The sequence below is a fragment of the Marmota marmota genome, unplaced genomic scaffold (assembly GCF_001458135.2).
Source record: "Marmota marmota marmota unplaced genomic scaffold, marMar, whole genome shotgun sequence".
NCBI lineage: Eukaryota > Metazoa > Chordata > Mammalia > Rodentia > Sciuridae > Marmota > Marmota marmota.
In genome coordinates, this window is record NW_026000057.1 from 859,691 (window position 1) to 873,758 (window position 14,068).

A 14,068-nucleotide genomic window follows, 5' to 3' on the forward strand; every position below is an offset into this window, starting at 1 on the left:
CCCTTTTTTTTTTTTTTTTTTTTTTTTTGTTGTTGTTATTTAATAAATAGAAAAAATTTAAATTAATTGAAGGTAAGAATTTCTTGTTGAGTGACTAGCAGGGTGGGACATAGCAAGGCCTTGCTATATATAATAAATGCTTTGGTATCCAGAAATAGGGAAGCTGTATTAAAAAAAAAAAAAAAAAACAGGCCAATGTTAAGGAGCCCTGCCTGTAACCAGACACTTCTAGAGAAAACTGACTCCTCAGCATTAATACATATGAGTAAGTCCTATACCAAGAATGAGGCTAAGCTAAGGTTTTAAAATTTACATCTGACTCACAAACCAATGCACATTTCCCTCCAACGTTCAAGTTTGGAATTTCCATTGAACTTTCTTTGTGGCTCCTTTTCTAAATATAAGTTCCATATTCCAAAAGGAAATCCCAGGACCAGAACTAAGAAGCCATTTTACAATTTGAATTAAAATGGCAATATTGGTTTCTTTCTGTTTCTCTTGGCTTATTATTTATGAGCTGCAAAATATTTCGCTCTTGTTCTAAAACATATTTTCAAATAAATGTGACCCTCTGGTTGCTAAAGTTTTAGCCTAATAAAGCAGTTGGAATGTGACTTAGAAAAGGCTGCGGAAAACCCAATCATTCATGGAATGGTCCACCAACATTATGTACTAGTAAAGGCAGTATAATATAAATACACTTTTCAAGAAAATAAAAAATATAATAAAGCTTAAAGTCCAGGTCTGTATTTGCTAGACTGTCATAACCAATCTTAGAACAACAATAAAAATTTTAAAAATATTAGACAAAAAGTTAGACATTCAGTATTGATAGGGTTGATGCCTTCTGAAAACTATGGGAGAGAATCTGCTCTGTGCTTCTGTTTACTATCTCTGCATGGTTTGCTGTCCATCTTTGGCAATTCTTGGTCTGTGGCTATCTGGCTCTAATCTCTGCCTTCATCTTTATATTGTGCTCTCTCTGCCTCTTTATATCATCTTCCCTTTGTGCATGTCTTTCTTTTTATATAGCTTTTTTAAAAATTTCAACATAAGAACACCAGTTATATTAAATTAGGGGCCCTCTTTACTTCTGACTCAATTAATTATATCTACAACAACTGTGTTCCCAAATCAAGTCCCATTCTAAGGTACTGAACATATCATTTTTCTTAAAGAATTCAACCCATAACAAAGTCTAAATAACATCAGCAAAATGGCATGGCAAAAATTACTTAATGAATTTAATATTGACATACCTGGTAAAGTGACTATCAAATACATTCAGGTTAAAAAAGATAACTGATAATACTGCACAAAGCAAACAACATACTTGTCTGCATAATTACACTGCAAGAGTTTGGATGGCAAGAAAAAAAAGGGAAGAAAGGGAAATAGGGAGAAGGAAAGGAAAGGAGGCCAGAGAGAGGAAGGGGACCAGGAGGGAGATCACCCACACCAGCTCTCTCCTCTACGGATGGCTTCCCATTCTCCTCATTCTCACTGCAGATTTGGATTGAGCTCCTCTACAGACCATTAATCTATTGAACTATCTTCACAATTATAGTTAGTTTATGAGTTTAATAATTACTCACATCTTATGTCCACTCACTGTAGAAAAATGTGTCCTTAGAGTCTATTTAAAATTGGATGCTTCTGCTGTTTCAAACCTACAGGAACTTTCAATTTGGGTCATTTGTTTCCTACTAAAGAGAATTAGTGTTTAGTTCCTAAGTAGAACCCTTCCGGAAGTAGCAATGTGCACTGCACTCCTGGTATGAATTAGCTCAGTAGGGTACTGAGAGCTGAGTGCGGAGATGTTACTCTTTCTACAACCTTGGAAATTAGAAGCAAAACCCTCCAATCCCTATTCAGTCATCTAGTACATCTTTCTGCCAAAGCCAAATCAATTTTAGCACTTTTCCTTCCAGGACTTTGTATAATTCATGTTGTAAAGCATGAAGGTCATGTAATTTCTGGGAAATCTGGTCTATCGATATATTTTATGGCACTGTAGTTAAAGGACAGGTTCATTATGATCCATCAAGGACCAATGTACCAATGTATGTGAATGAGAACAATATAAATTAATTACTTTTTGTGCTGTATTGAGATTATTATACAGCACTCTGTTCTGAATTTTATTCAGCAAAGTTTCTCCTTTTTTTCCATATATTACTTCAGTTATTTCCACTTCTTTATGAAATAGCAAAGCAGCCATTTTATAAAAGAAATCAAGAGTCCATAAGTAATAAAGGCTAAACCAAAACCCATGTCATTTATTTTATCATCTTTTTCTTTTCCAAATTACCTTGTTGAGCTAACAGGATGAGAACTATTCCCATTTTCATTTCTGAATTCCATATAGTTGCTCTGAATGTAAATTATATATATATTTTTTTAAAGAAAGTAGTTAAAGTGATGGGATATGAGAAAGAAGAATCTATCTATGATATCAAAGAGAGGGAATCATTGAAGACATTCTAAAAGGGAAGAAGGACTATTTACTATTTACAGCTATTTACTCACAGGCTTGGAAGGGCTTCTTAAGCATACTTATTAAGGCTGAAAGACATATGTTCCAGAGAATTTTATGGAAGATGTAGTTTTTTTAAGATTATAAGTTTTGTTGATCACTGAGATTCCAGCAACAAACTTTATTCCTTGCTGGTCGGCCTCTTCCTGTTTTATTCATCCCAATTATTTTTCACATTATACTTATTTCCATGGAGACAAAGTACGATATTGCAAACACCAAACAAATCAGTCTTGAGGGACAAGAAGAATAGTGAACAAAAGACTTCCTGTTTACACAAAATTAATCTGTTTATCATTAGTTCTGGAACTGTTTAAGAGGAAAGAAAAGAACATTATGAAGAGGAGTCTAATGACCATACCTTATTTAAACAAAAGCAGATATTGATCATCCAACTTACTAAAAATCTTAGGATGCAGTAAACAGAAGAGTCAATTCTCAAGTAAATTTAACAATTGATTCTGAAGACACCAAAACATTATCTTTTCAATTTGTTTGCAGATGTTGAGAGAAAATAAATTCTGTGTTATTTTTAGGTGGCTAAGAAGTAGAAATATTTTGAAGATGTTATAAGCGATAGAATTGAATAGGAAAAAAAAATGGCAGATCAATGAAAACAACCACAGAGTGCTAAAAAGTCCCCGTACTTTCTTAGAGGTTAATATGCAGTCACTGCTGCTTTAACCTACCAAGTGTAATTGGGTTACTAGTTTGTTCATTCGCAAGGCAGATGTCTGCCTATGTTTGGAAATCTTTCAAAAGATCACTGTATTTATCATTTCTCTAAAAAATGTAAAAAATAAATCGAATGATTTTAAGCTCTGTGTCTCAGGTGACAAATGCCACTGAGTTCTTATTTCTCTTTAAGGAGAGGGATGGTGTTCAGGACCAACAGTCTGCACCTGTGAAAAGAATAGGGCTGTTCAACTGTATGTACCAATGAATTTCCAAGAATCTCAAAGCTCAGCAATGTACCCATTCATGCTTTTATTTACTTATTCATTCCCATGATCAATATTTGCTCAGTATCTACCTTGTGTCAGGCCCTGGGCTACCTGTGGAGATTCCAAGTGTCATAGAAGTCAACAAGGAGAGACAATAATGTAAGACCTCTGTAATGTAAGAGCCTTCCAAAAGGCTAATATGCAGAGATGTCTGCACTCTGCAAACCCAAACCCACTGACAAAATTACGCTAGAGATGTGAACCAGCTAGAAGCCCATTTAAGAGGCAATGACACTTAGAAGAAAAACTAGAGTTTATAGTTCTAAGAATTCTGGATTTCACAATAAGGAAAGAAGAAATAATAAAAGAACCACTATAAACTTGCCAGCTATTTATATTGCCAAGAAAGAATGCATCCTGAAACAAAATTTTACTGTCAATTTTCTTTTTTATGTAAAAAAATACTAGAGAATACTTCTCCAAAGGAAAGACTAGAGCTCAGATAAAAGCCATTTAGATTGAGTATATTTAGTTGCAGGTACATATACAGCCAACTCTGATATTTCTTTTCCCATTCACAAATACTTCTCTTATTTCAGTTTGTAAGGACTCCTCAAGCACTGGCACTGGTCTGTAACCACAATTTGGGAAACCCTGGCAGAGAAGGCAGGACCTGCAGCTTGGAGATCAGCCAAGAGATCCACAGCTGAATCTGATCTCTGGTGCTTATTAATATTAGACCTGTTGATATTAGTTGATTCACTTTGCTTGGCTGTAAATGGAAATTCTAATGGAAGCTGTAAGGATTAAAATTATATAACCCATGAGAAAAATTACACAGGGTCTTGTAGGTGACATCAAGCTGAGTTCCAATATGGTGGCAGCATTCCTGAAGTAGCATTAGATAACCGCAAGTCCCACGATGTGAGTCTTTGCCCTCCCCATCAAGAGCCCTGTAGAGGTCAGAAGTTTACCTTACTTCCAAACTAACAGATTAATCTTCTACACTTTCACAGTTGCTGGCATAAGACACAAACTTCTAGGATCAGGCAATCAAACACAGAGGATAACTAGCTACACACAGGAGCACTAGCCAGAGTATCAGTGATTGTTCCTGTTCCTGATCCCCAGTTTCCCCAGAGCAATAGCGCAAGGGCTAGGAGGATGGGAAAATACAGGGAGGGCATTCAAAAAAGGAACCCTGTGTGGAGAGAACCAGAATCTTTTTGAATGGTTAGTAAGCTTGGTGGGCATATACCATGGAGGGAGGTATTTATTACTCTTTGTAGTAAACAGACTTCCATTTTGCAGGAACCCTCGTGGTCCCTGGAGGGTAGCATTGCAACATTACCTACTTTTAAGAAATTATACTCAATTAATTATTCTTTTCTTTCCTATACACTTGAATTATTCTCCTCTTAGCAAGTACTCCCATAATATTTAGAAATTCTTGAATAACTACTTTTTTCAAGGAAGGGTCAAAACTAACCAACTCTTCTCTACTTTCCATTTACTTCTCCTCGCTGCTGTACCTTCTTCAAAATCCAATTTCTTACAAGTTGCTCTGCTCAATCCCCCAATTACTCATAATCATTCACTTTTTTAAATATGGGATTTAACATGAATCAGGAACAAATATACATATGTTACAGTTTAATAAGCATCTGTGTAACCTCTTTACAGGTCTAGTGATAACCCTAATGCCTCTATGGCCCAGTAATTCCAGTTCTAGATAAGTAAACTGAAATATGTAAACTAGGGCACATGAAAAAGAATGTTCGTCACAAACTTATTTAACCTTATGGAACTGAAACAACTGTCTCTTGAGAAATAATTCTTTCTATCCAAACTCATTCTGTCTCCTTTTACTGGTACCCAATATCCTTAGTTATATGGTAATAATTGGGTTACTATTCCCTAAATATTACCAAATATACTTCATCCTTGCCTGCTTTTTAAAAATTCTGTGAAAATAGAATCATGTCTTATATTCTCTTGTGTCTGCTTCTTTCACTCAACAGAATGTTTATGAGATTTATCTACATTCTTGGGTATTGCTGAAGTTTACTACTGTGGTTTGTTTCTTTTCATTCTGCATGGAATTTTACTGAATATGTCTCCTGCAATATATTTACCCATTCTTCTGCAGATGATTGTTTATACTTCTGTAATGGTGAGCACTGGTTCTATAAGCATTCTTATAAATGTGTCTATTCTGTGTATTCTATGTTACATACTTCAGAACGGAATTTGTGTATTACAGGGTTTCTGTATCTTTCAGGATAATAGATTACGCCACTTGTTTTCCAAAGTGGTTGTTTCAATCCTCATACCATCAGAGTTTCACAGTTTCTGTTTTACCACGTTTTATTTTATTAAAATGTAAACACTTACATAAAATAAACAGCTGATAGTACCTACCAAGTGTATCAAGTGCCAGGCAAGTCTAAGAACATGGGTTTAAACTTTGTAATATAATTCAGGTTAGATTTTCCTTGTAATCCCACCTTCAACATGAAGAAATTGGGACACAGAGAGGTGACATGAGTTGCCTCAAGCTACAAACTTGAAAGTGGCAGAGAGTTTATCTCAAGAGACTCAGTTCCTTAGCATTCTGTGGTGATGTCTGTATCTTCCACACTCAGATTTTTTTATGTTCATTTAAAATTTTTTTTGACAACCTAGAGGGTCTTTAATGGTGTCTAGTGGTGATTTGAGTTCATCTTTTCTTCAATATAAATGAGATTGAGAAGTTTTCATAACTTTATTGGGCATTTGGATATTCTCTTTTGAGGATTTCAGATTCAAGTCTCTCTAGGTCAAGTTTCTATTGAATACTTCCAGAAAATTTTTTTGATTTTCAGTTCTTTCTGTGTTTTGGTATGAGGCTTCTATTCTTAGTTGCAAAATTGGCATCTCTTAATGAAAACTTTTAGGGTAGTTAAATGTATCCACCATTTACATATTTGTGTGTGTGTGTGTGTGTGTGTGTGTGTGTGTAATATATTTATCTCTGTTATTCTTTTTGGTTGAGTGTGGTAATTCATCACAAATCTGTATTTGAACAGGATGTTGTAGTAGTTAATTTTAAGTACTAAGTTGCTTGGTCACAGTGCTATGAGAGTGTTTTGCCTATGGGGTTAAAATTTAGAATCAATTAATTATAAAGAAAAGGCATTGTCCCAAGTAACTTGGGTGAGCCTCATTTAATCAGTTAGGGGTCTGCAAAAAAAAAAATCAAGTTCTCCCAAAGAAGAAGGAATTCTTCCATAAGACCATAACGGAAGTTCTGCTGACATTTCCAGCCTCCAGTACGTCCTTCCTATGTCATTTAGACATTCTTACTGGATTATCCAGCCTGCTGACCTCTTATATGAATTTCAGACCAGCCAACTCCCACACTTACATGAGACAATTCCTAAAAATAAATCCTAATGTATACACATACCAAATGGGTTCTCTTTTTCCTGGAAAACTGACAGGTACAGATTTTGTTTGTTTGTGGAGAAACACAATTTCAGAGGTGAGTTTTCTAAATTGATTCTGATGTTTCTGGGATTGGTTCCCTAATATGATTAGGTTTACAGGCACGAATGACTCTATTGCCAAAAGGCATTGATTATTAGTGGCATGGTATTGAACTAGAGATGTGCAAAAATATCACCATTGGATTGACTGGTTGGTCCTCACTGCATTTAACAAAGTGGGAAAAGAAGCGATTGTGCCCATCAATTTCCACCTCAAGTGCTACATAAGTGGCTTTAGAGTTTCTATGTCTCTCTGAAAGAAAGCCTTTGGTTTGTACCTTAAAAGCTGAGATATCTAAACAGACCATCAAATCCAGAGTCACATCCTGTGAGTGCCAGAACTGTAACATCAATTGAATTTCCAGGCTCACAGGATGTGTGCTGCTAAAGTACAGGCATTGATTGTAATCTCAAAACTGTGAGAGGGACAGAAAGACAGATTCTGATGAATCTGGGTACATTGGATCCCCAAATTCTGACATATCTTTTTTTGAGAGTAGAAGTATCCACCCTGTTGCTATCTGAGGAGGTTAACCATTCTTTGCTAGAGGAACCTTAAGCTTCCCCTTAAGTCGTTGCCTTGCAAGACATGGTTGATGCTCTGTAAGATCTACCTTTAATACCTGTCTGCTTCTAGACCTATGAGTAGACATAAGTCTCTAAGGCCCCAAAAGGTGAGGCACAAAGTTTGACCTATAAGGAGTCATATGATATTTCAAAAGAACTACTTGGTGTTTCTAATTTATGTATGCAGAAATCTGGGGACTAGGTATTGAAACAGATATTAAGGGTATGGGATAATGGAAGAAGGAGCATAAAGTTGGACCAGAAATTATTAATATGGTATAATTTGTTAATCTAGGCACAATAAGCAGACATCTGGATTCAGTATTGAAACTTGAGAGACTGAAAAGGATTCTTACAGTTTGTTTGACAGGTGGGCTGAAACACAGAACAAATGGTGGCCTACAATACCTGAGGCTTTAAGGACAGAACTGCCTTGATACCCCAGAGAGGCTGCATCCAAAGGCTTAGGGAATTTTAAATGTCAGAGTGCATTTATCATTTATTGGGGTAATATCAAGTATGATCTGTCTTTAAGGACAGCTTTCAAGATGCGAAGAAGAAGTTTGGAGAGGACCTCAATACTCTTGGAAATAACCATGGTTACTTTTCTCTGGGGTTTCATATTACAGTGGGAACTGCTGACACTACCAGAATCCCTAAATGTGATGAGGATAATTATATTCTGAAGCATCAGGGCAAGTTGTGGCATTTAATCTCTAAAGACAAGGTAGGCATGGTTACCATATGGGTGGCAGAGTTGAAGTAAGAACCAAATGGTCTGACTCCCAGGCACCTATGGCAATGGCCAATCGACTGTGGTGTCCCAACAAGTGAAATGTTTGGACAATCTACTTAATACTTACTTGCTCTACATAAGCGAAAAGCTTCCAGGTCAATTGAAAAGAAATCTAATTGGAATTATTAAAAAGGAAGAACATCATCCTTCTGATCAGTTTTCATATTTGAACCAGTTGATGGACCTAGAACCCCTGAATAAAGGAGAAGTTGAGTCGCTTTGAGGGGGCATCCTGTTGCACTGCCATCATTTAAGTTAATCTTTCTCCCTCCTTTTCCCAAGAGACTTATGACCTTTCACCTGGAGACTGTGCACTGAGGGAAAGGAAATAATCAGACTTTGGGGGGATTATTTGACACTGGCTCTGAAGTGGTACTAATGACAGGAACCCAAAATGTCTATTATGGCCAATGAAGCAGAGTAGGAACTTAGAGAAATCAAGCGACCAACAGAATTTTAACTTAGATCCATCTCATAGTAGACCTAGAATATCTTTGATCCCATCTTGCCACAGTGGTTATTTCCCCGTTTCCAAAATATATAATTGCACAGACAGACTCAGCAACTAACAGAATTCTTATATCAGTTCCATGACTGGGTGTTAGGGCTTTTAAGGTAGAACAGATGAAAATGGAAGGAATTAGACCTTTTGCTACATAGAAAAATGGTGAAACAAGAGTAATTCTGCATTCCTAGTGGGATTTCAGATTCATGATCTGAAGGATACTGGGCTACGGATTTCAACACATCATGATTCAACTCACTTATTGGGCCTTGCACCAAACAGATGGATCTTGGAGAATGACAGTGGATTGTTGTAAGTTTAATCAGATGGTGACTTCAATTACCACTCCTGGTTCAGATGTGATTTCATCACTGGAGCAAATTAACACATTCCCTGAAACCTAGTGTTTATTGATCTAGAAAACACTTTTTCTCTATATCCTTTAGTAAAAACCACCAAAAGAAGTTTGACATCAGTTTTCAGAGCCAGAAACCTTCTTTATATTGTATGTTAGGTAATATCAAGTATAAAATCCTAAGTTATAATTGAGTCTACCCTTATAAAAGATATCACACTGGTCCCTTACCTATTGGACCTAAGAAGTAGCAATTATTATAGACTTATTTATAAGACATTTGCATGTCAGAAGGTGAGAAATTAATCAGACAAAAATTCAGGGGGCTGCTAGCTCAGTAAAATTTCTAGGGGTCTGGTGGTGTTTGGCATGTCAACATATTCCTTCTTGGTAAAGATAAAATGAGAGATACGTTGTTTCATCCAGCCCCTCCTACAACCAGAGTAGGCCTCTTTGGAGAAAAATATTTCTCATTTGTGTATGCACACCGCCCATTTTCTGAGTAACCTAAAAAATAACTAGTTTTGAATAGGACCTGGAACAAGGAAAGGCTCTTCAACAAAGTCCAGATTACCATTCAAGTTGCTCTACCACTTGGGCCATACCATCAAGCAGATCTAACAGCACTTGGATTATCAGTGGCGACAGAGAATTTGTGTTGAGCTTTTTAAAGTCAGCTTTTGCATTATTATGGCCCATATACCTTACAAGAACAATGTAGAGGAGGAAAAGTTTATTTTGGCTCACGGTTTCAGAGGTTCAGTTCATAGTCAGCCAACTCTATGGCTCTGGACCCAGGTGAGGCAGAAGGAAACATCTCAGGAGGTGGCAAGCAGAAAGCAAAGAAAACTCAGCGACAAAATATAAGCCCCATAGGTATACCCCCGGTGACCTGTCTCCTCCAGTCACCTAGGCTTTCTAGGGTTACTGCCCACTTAACCCATATCAGTGATATATCCTCTGATTAGATTACAACTCTCATAATCAAGTTATTTCATACATGAATGTTCTTCTTTGTCTAACACAGGAGCTTTTGGAGGCCACCTCATACCTAAACCATACCAGCCTTTAACAAGCTCCTGTAGGTGAACCATGACAGAAACCATTAGGATTTGAGAAAAATCTGCTATCAGCTGAGGAAGAGTATTCCTCTTTTAAGAAACTTCTTTAAGCCTACAACTAGGCCTTCATAGTTGAACATTTAACTATAGGCTACCAAGCTACCATGTCACATGAGTTGCCCACGATGAACTGGAATATGTCTGACCCTCAAACAAATAAAGTTGCATTTAATAATGGAGCATCATACCATCATCCAATGGAAGTGGCATATACAAAACTGGGCTTGAGCGGGGCCTGTGAAGACATAAGGAAGTGACATGAAAGCTTTTAGTCTCTACTCTCCGGCTGCATGTGCTTCTCTTTCCAGTCTATACCCTCCTGGGAATTTTCCTATAATCAATTGACTGAGGAAGAGAAAAGGAGGGCATGTTTTTTTGATGGTCTTACACAACATGCAGACACCCTCCAAAAGTGGTTAGCTGAAGCGCTACAGCCCCTTTCTGGGACATCACTGCACAGTAGTAAAGGGGAATCTGTCCACTTGGAAGAACTTCAAGCAGTGCCTCTGATTGTTCACTGTGATTGAAAGAAGAAAGGACTGTGAGTGCAACTGGATGCTGACTCATGGGCTGTGGGGTCGATGTTTTGGCTGGAGAGTCAGGAACTAGGGAATATAATTGGAGAACTGCTGACTGACCAGGAAATTTGGGAAGAGGTAGGTAGGTAGACCTTTATGAATTGGGGGTGGGGAGAATATATCCCATGTGAATGTTTTCTAAAAGATGACATCAGCAGAGGAAGATTTGAATAACCAAGTGGATAGCACAAGCTGCTCTGCAGACAGTTAGCCTCTTCCCCACTCACACCATTATTTCTTCAAACATTGCCTGTGCACTTCTTAGTCTTCTTCAGAAACTATGGTAAGACATGTAAGGCTTTCCTACTCCAGCCTGGCTATCTCCTCGCCACTCTACTCCAGTTTTATTTTTCCTTTCCCTTCTTCTTTATTTTCCCTGTTCTAAATTGTGTATAATGTCTTCTAAACTACCTTATGGTTCACTAATAATGAGCCTTGCTGTTTTGTATAAACTGCTGCTTTGCATTTTTCATTGAAGTTGCTATATTTTTCAGTTCTTAAAATTCTCTTGATTCTTTTCCAAATTTTCTGTTACTTCTCACAACTTCCTCTCTCACACATATGACTTCAGGTTTCTCTATCTTTTTATTTATGTGCACCAAACGTCATTTTTTTTATAAGAAAACTGATCATGGTGATATTTATACTCTTACGGGTGTTGCTTCTGCTCTTTATGCTTATGTCAATTTATTTCTATGTGTGGCTCAATTATCTTTATTTGTGTGAAGTTCATTGTCTTTAAAAAACATTGTTTGTGGGGATTTTCTGAGGCTTAACATAATGGCCTTTTCCCTATGTATATTGTTTCTCTCAGGTGTTTAAGAGCACTATTAGCTTAATATTGATTTAAATCCATACTTAGTAGTTTCTTGGAACAGTTTGATGATAAAAAAATAATAACCTTAACTGCAGAAACACCAAACATGGTTTTAATACCTAGTTCTTTTAAACATGCAGTCTCTCTAATATGCTTAGTGCCAATGTAAATTTTTTGCAAGACCTAGAGTTTGGTGGGAAGGTAACAGACATATTTCTATTTCCTTCTTTCTCTGAAAGTATGATAGGCAGCTTTTTTTTTTTCTCCTGTATGACCTAAATTCATGCAAATAACAATTTAAAGGAGGAAAGGTTGATTTGGGATCGCAGTTTAGAGGTTGCAGTCCAAGGTCAGCCTGTTCTATTGCTCTAAGCCTCAGGTGAGGCAGAACAGCATGATGGAAAGGTGTGGGTGAAGGAAAGCTGCTCAGCTTATGGCAACCTGGCAGGAGAGAGGAGAGGAAAAAGAAGGAGGAGGAGGAGAACCAGGAGGTGGAAGAGGAGGGGAGAAGAAAAGAAGGGGTCACGCACGGACAAGATATAGTCCCCAAAGTCATGCCTCTAGTTACCTGCTTCCTCTAACTGCAATTTCCATGTGCTCCCAGTAGTCCATTTAAATGACCAACCCATCAAATGGATTAATCCACTGAGGACTTACAGCTCTCATTCCTGGACCTAGTTGCACTGGGGACCAAGTCTTAAACACATGGGCATTTAGGGGGGCATTCCCCCAAACCATAATGAAAATATAGCCACTGGAGACTCAACCTTACCCTGAAGAAATAGTCTTTTGGGGGTACCTGATGATTTCTGTGTACATTCTCTAACTACAGCAGACCTATAGCTAAGAGTCTTGTCCTTATTCCACAAGTTTGTCAAAATCTTAGCACCTGCCTCACAGTCTTATTTTCGTCCATTTGGGCCACTATAACAAAATGCCATGGATTAGGTGTCTTGCAAACAACAGAAATTTACTTCTTGTAGTTCTGTAGGCTGGGCAGTCCAAGATCAAGGCACAGGCAGGTTCAGTGTTTGTGAGGACCCTTTTCCTTATTCATAGATGGTTTTCTTTTTGCTGTTTCTTTATATGGTAGAAGGGACTAAGGATCTTTCTGGAATTTCTGTTATAAAAATATGATTCCCATTCATAACGGCCCTACTCTCACGGCCTAAGTACCTCATGAAAGCCCCATTTCCTAATGGCTTTATGATGGGCCTTAGGTGTTCGTTAGGGGACAGATAGATGAGGATGGTGGGAACATAAGGTTCAGAGAATAATTCTATAAAATGGGCCCACTATGCTGAACCCCGCATGCTTTTCTTTGCCAAAAAGCAATTTACCTGCATCTGCCTGGCCTAACTAGACAGGAGATGTCAAATTATCCAACAAATTACTTGGTATATGCAAGGAAATGCAGCCAGGAAACAATGTTGATAAGAGGAACCCAATTTACTTTGATGGGAGAGGATTTTGTGACCCTTTTCACAGACCAGATCCTGGGATAGTTCCTCCTAAGCATAAAATCTGTAAGAATGTACAGTTAAAAATCCAATTAGAATTGGTCAGCCTGGGCCATGGTGACCTAGATTTGCCATGGCAGTGGGGATGTAAAAGTCTGATGTTGGATGGGGGCAAAAGGACCCTCAGTGCAGACAGTGAATTATTGGGTCAGGAACATGGGGGCTGATTCACAAGGAAATAAAATGCCTTTGCCCTGAGAGCACAGCCCCTCCTCCAGTTGGTTGCCAAGATCACCTGCCTCCAGGGAATTGTTCCTTCCCACAAGGGGTTGTTAATGAGTCCCCCCTGGGTGTCTCCCTTCCTGCCTTTTGGGAAGATATGGAAAATAGAGAGAGGTATTCCCTGGATGTCTCTCTTCTTGCACTTTTGGTCATGTAGAAAAGATAAGAGGATGAGGGGGCACGAGAAGAGAAGGAAAACCTAAAAACTATTTAAGGGGGCAGGACACCCTATTCCCTGGCACCAGCTCTGGACCCCCTCCTCTCCAGAGGAGTCTTTCTCTCTGTTCAAACTTTTTACTCTTGCTCTGGTGTTTCTCAGGTGTTCAATTTTCAACAGCAGGTGAACACGTCCTGATTTTCCAGACTGGTTTCAATTTCACCCCGCTGTCAGTCAAAAGTCAGGAGATAGACCTGGACGGGACTTTCTGGAAGCTTCTCTGGGATCCCCAATAAAACTGAAGTTCAGGAGAGACACATTGTCCCTCTCCTTTCTGAGAGGATCCACTCTCTCCCTTGAGAGTGTTGCCTTTCCCTTTCCTATTCCTTAAATAAACTCATTCCTCTTATTCTGACAACATGT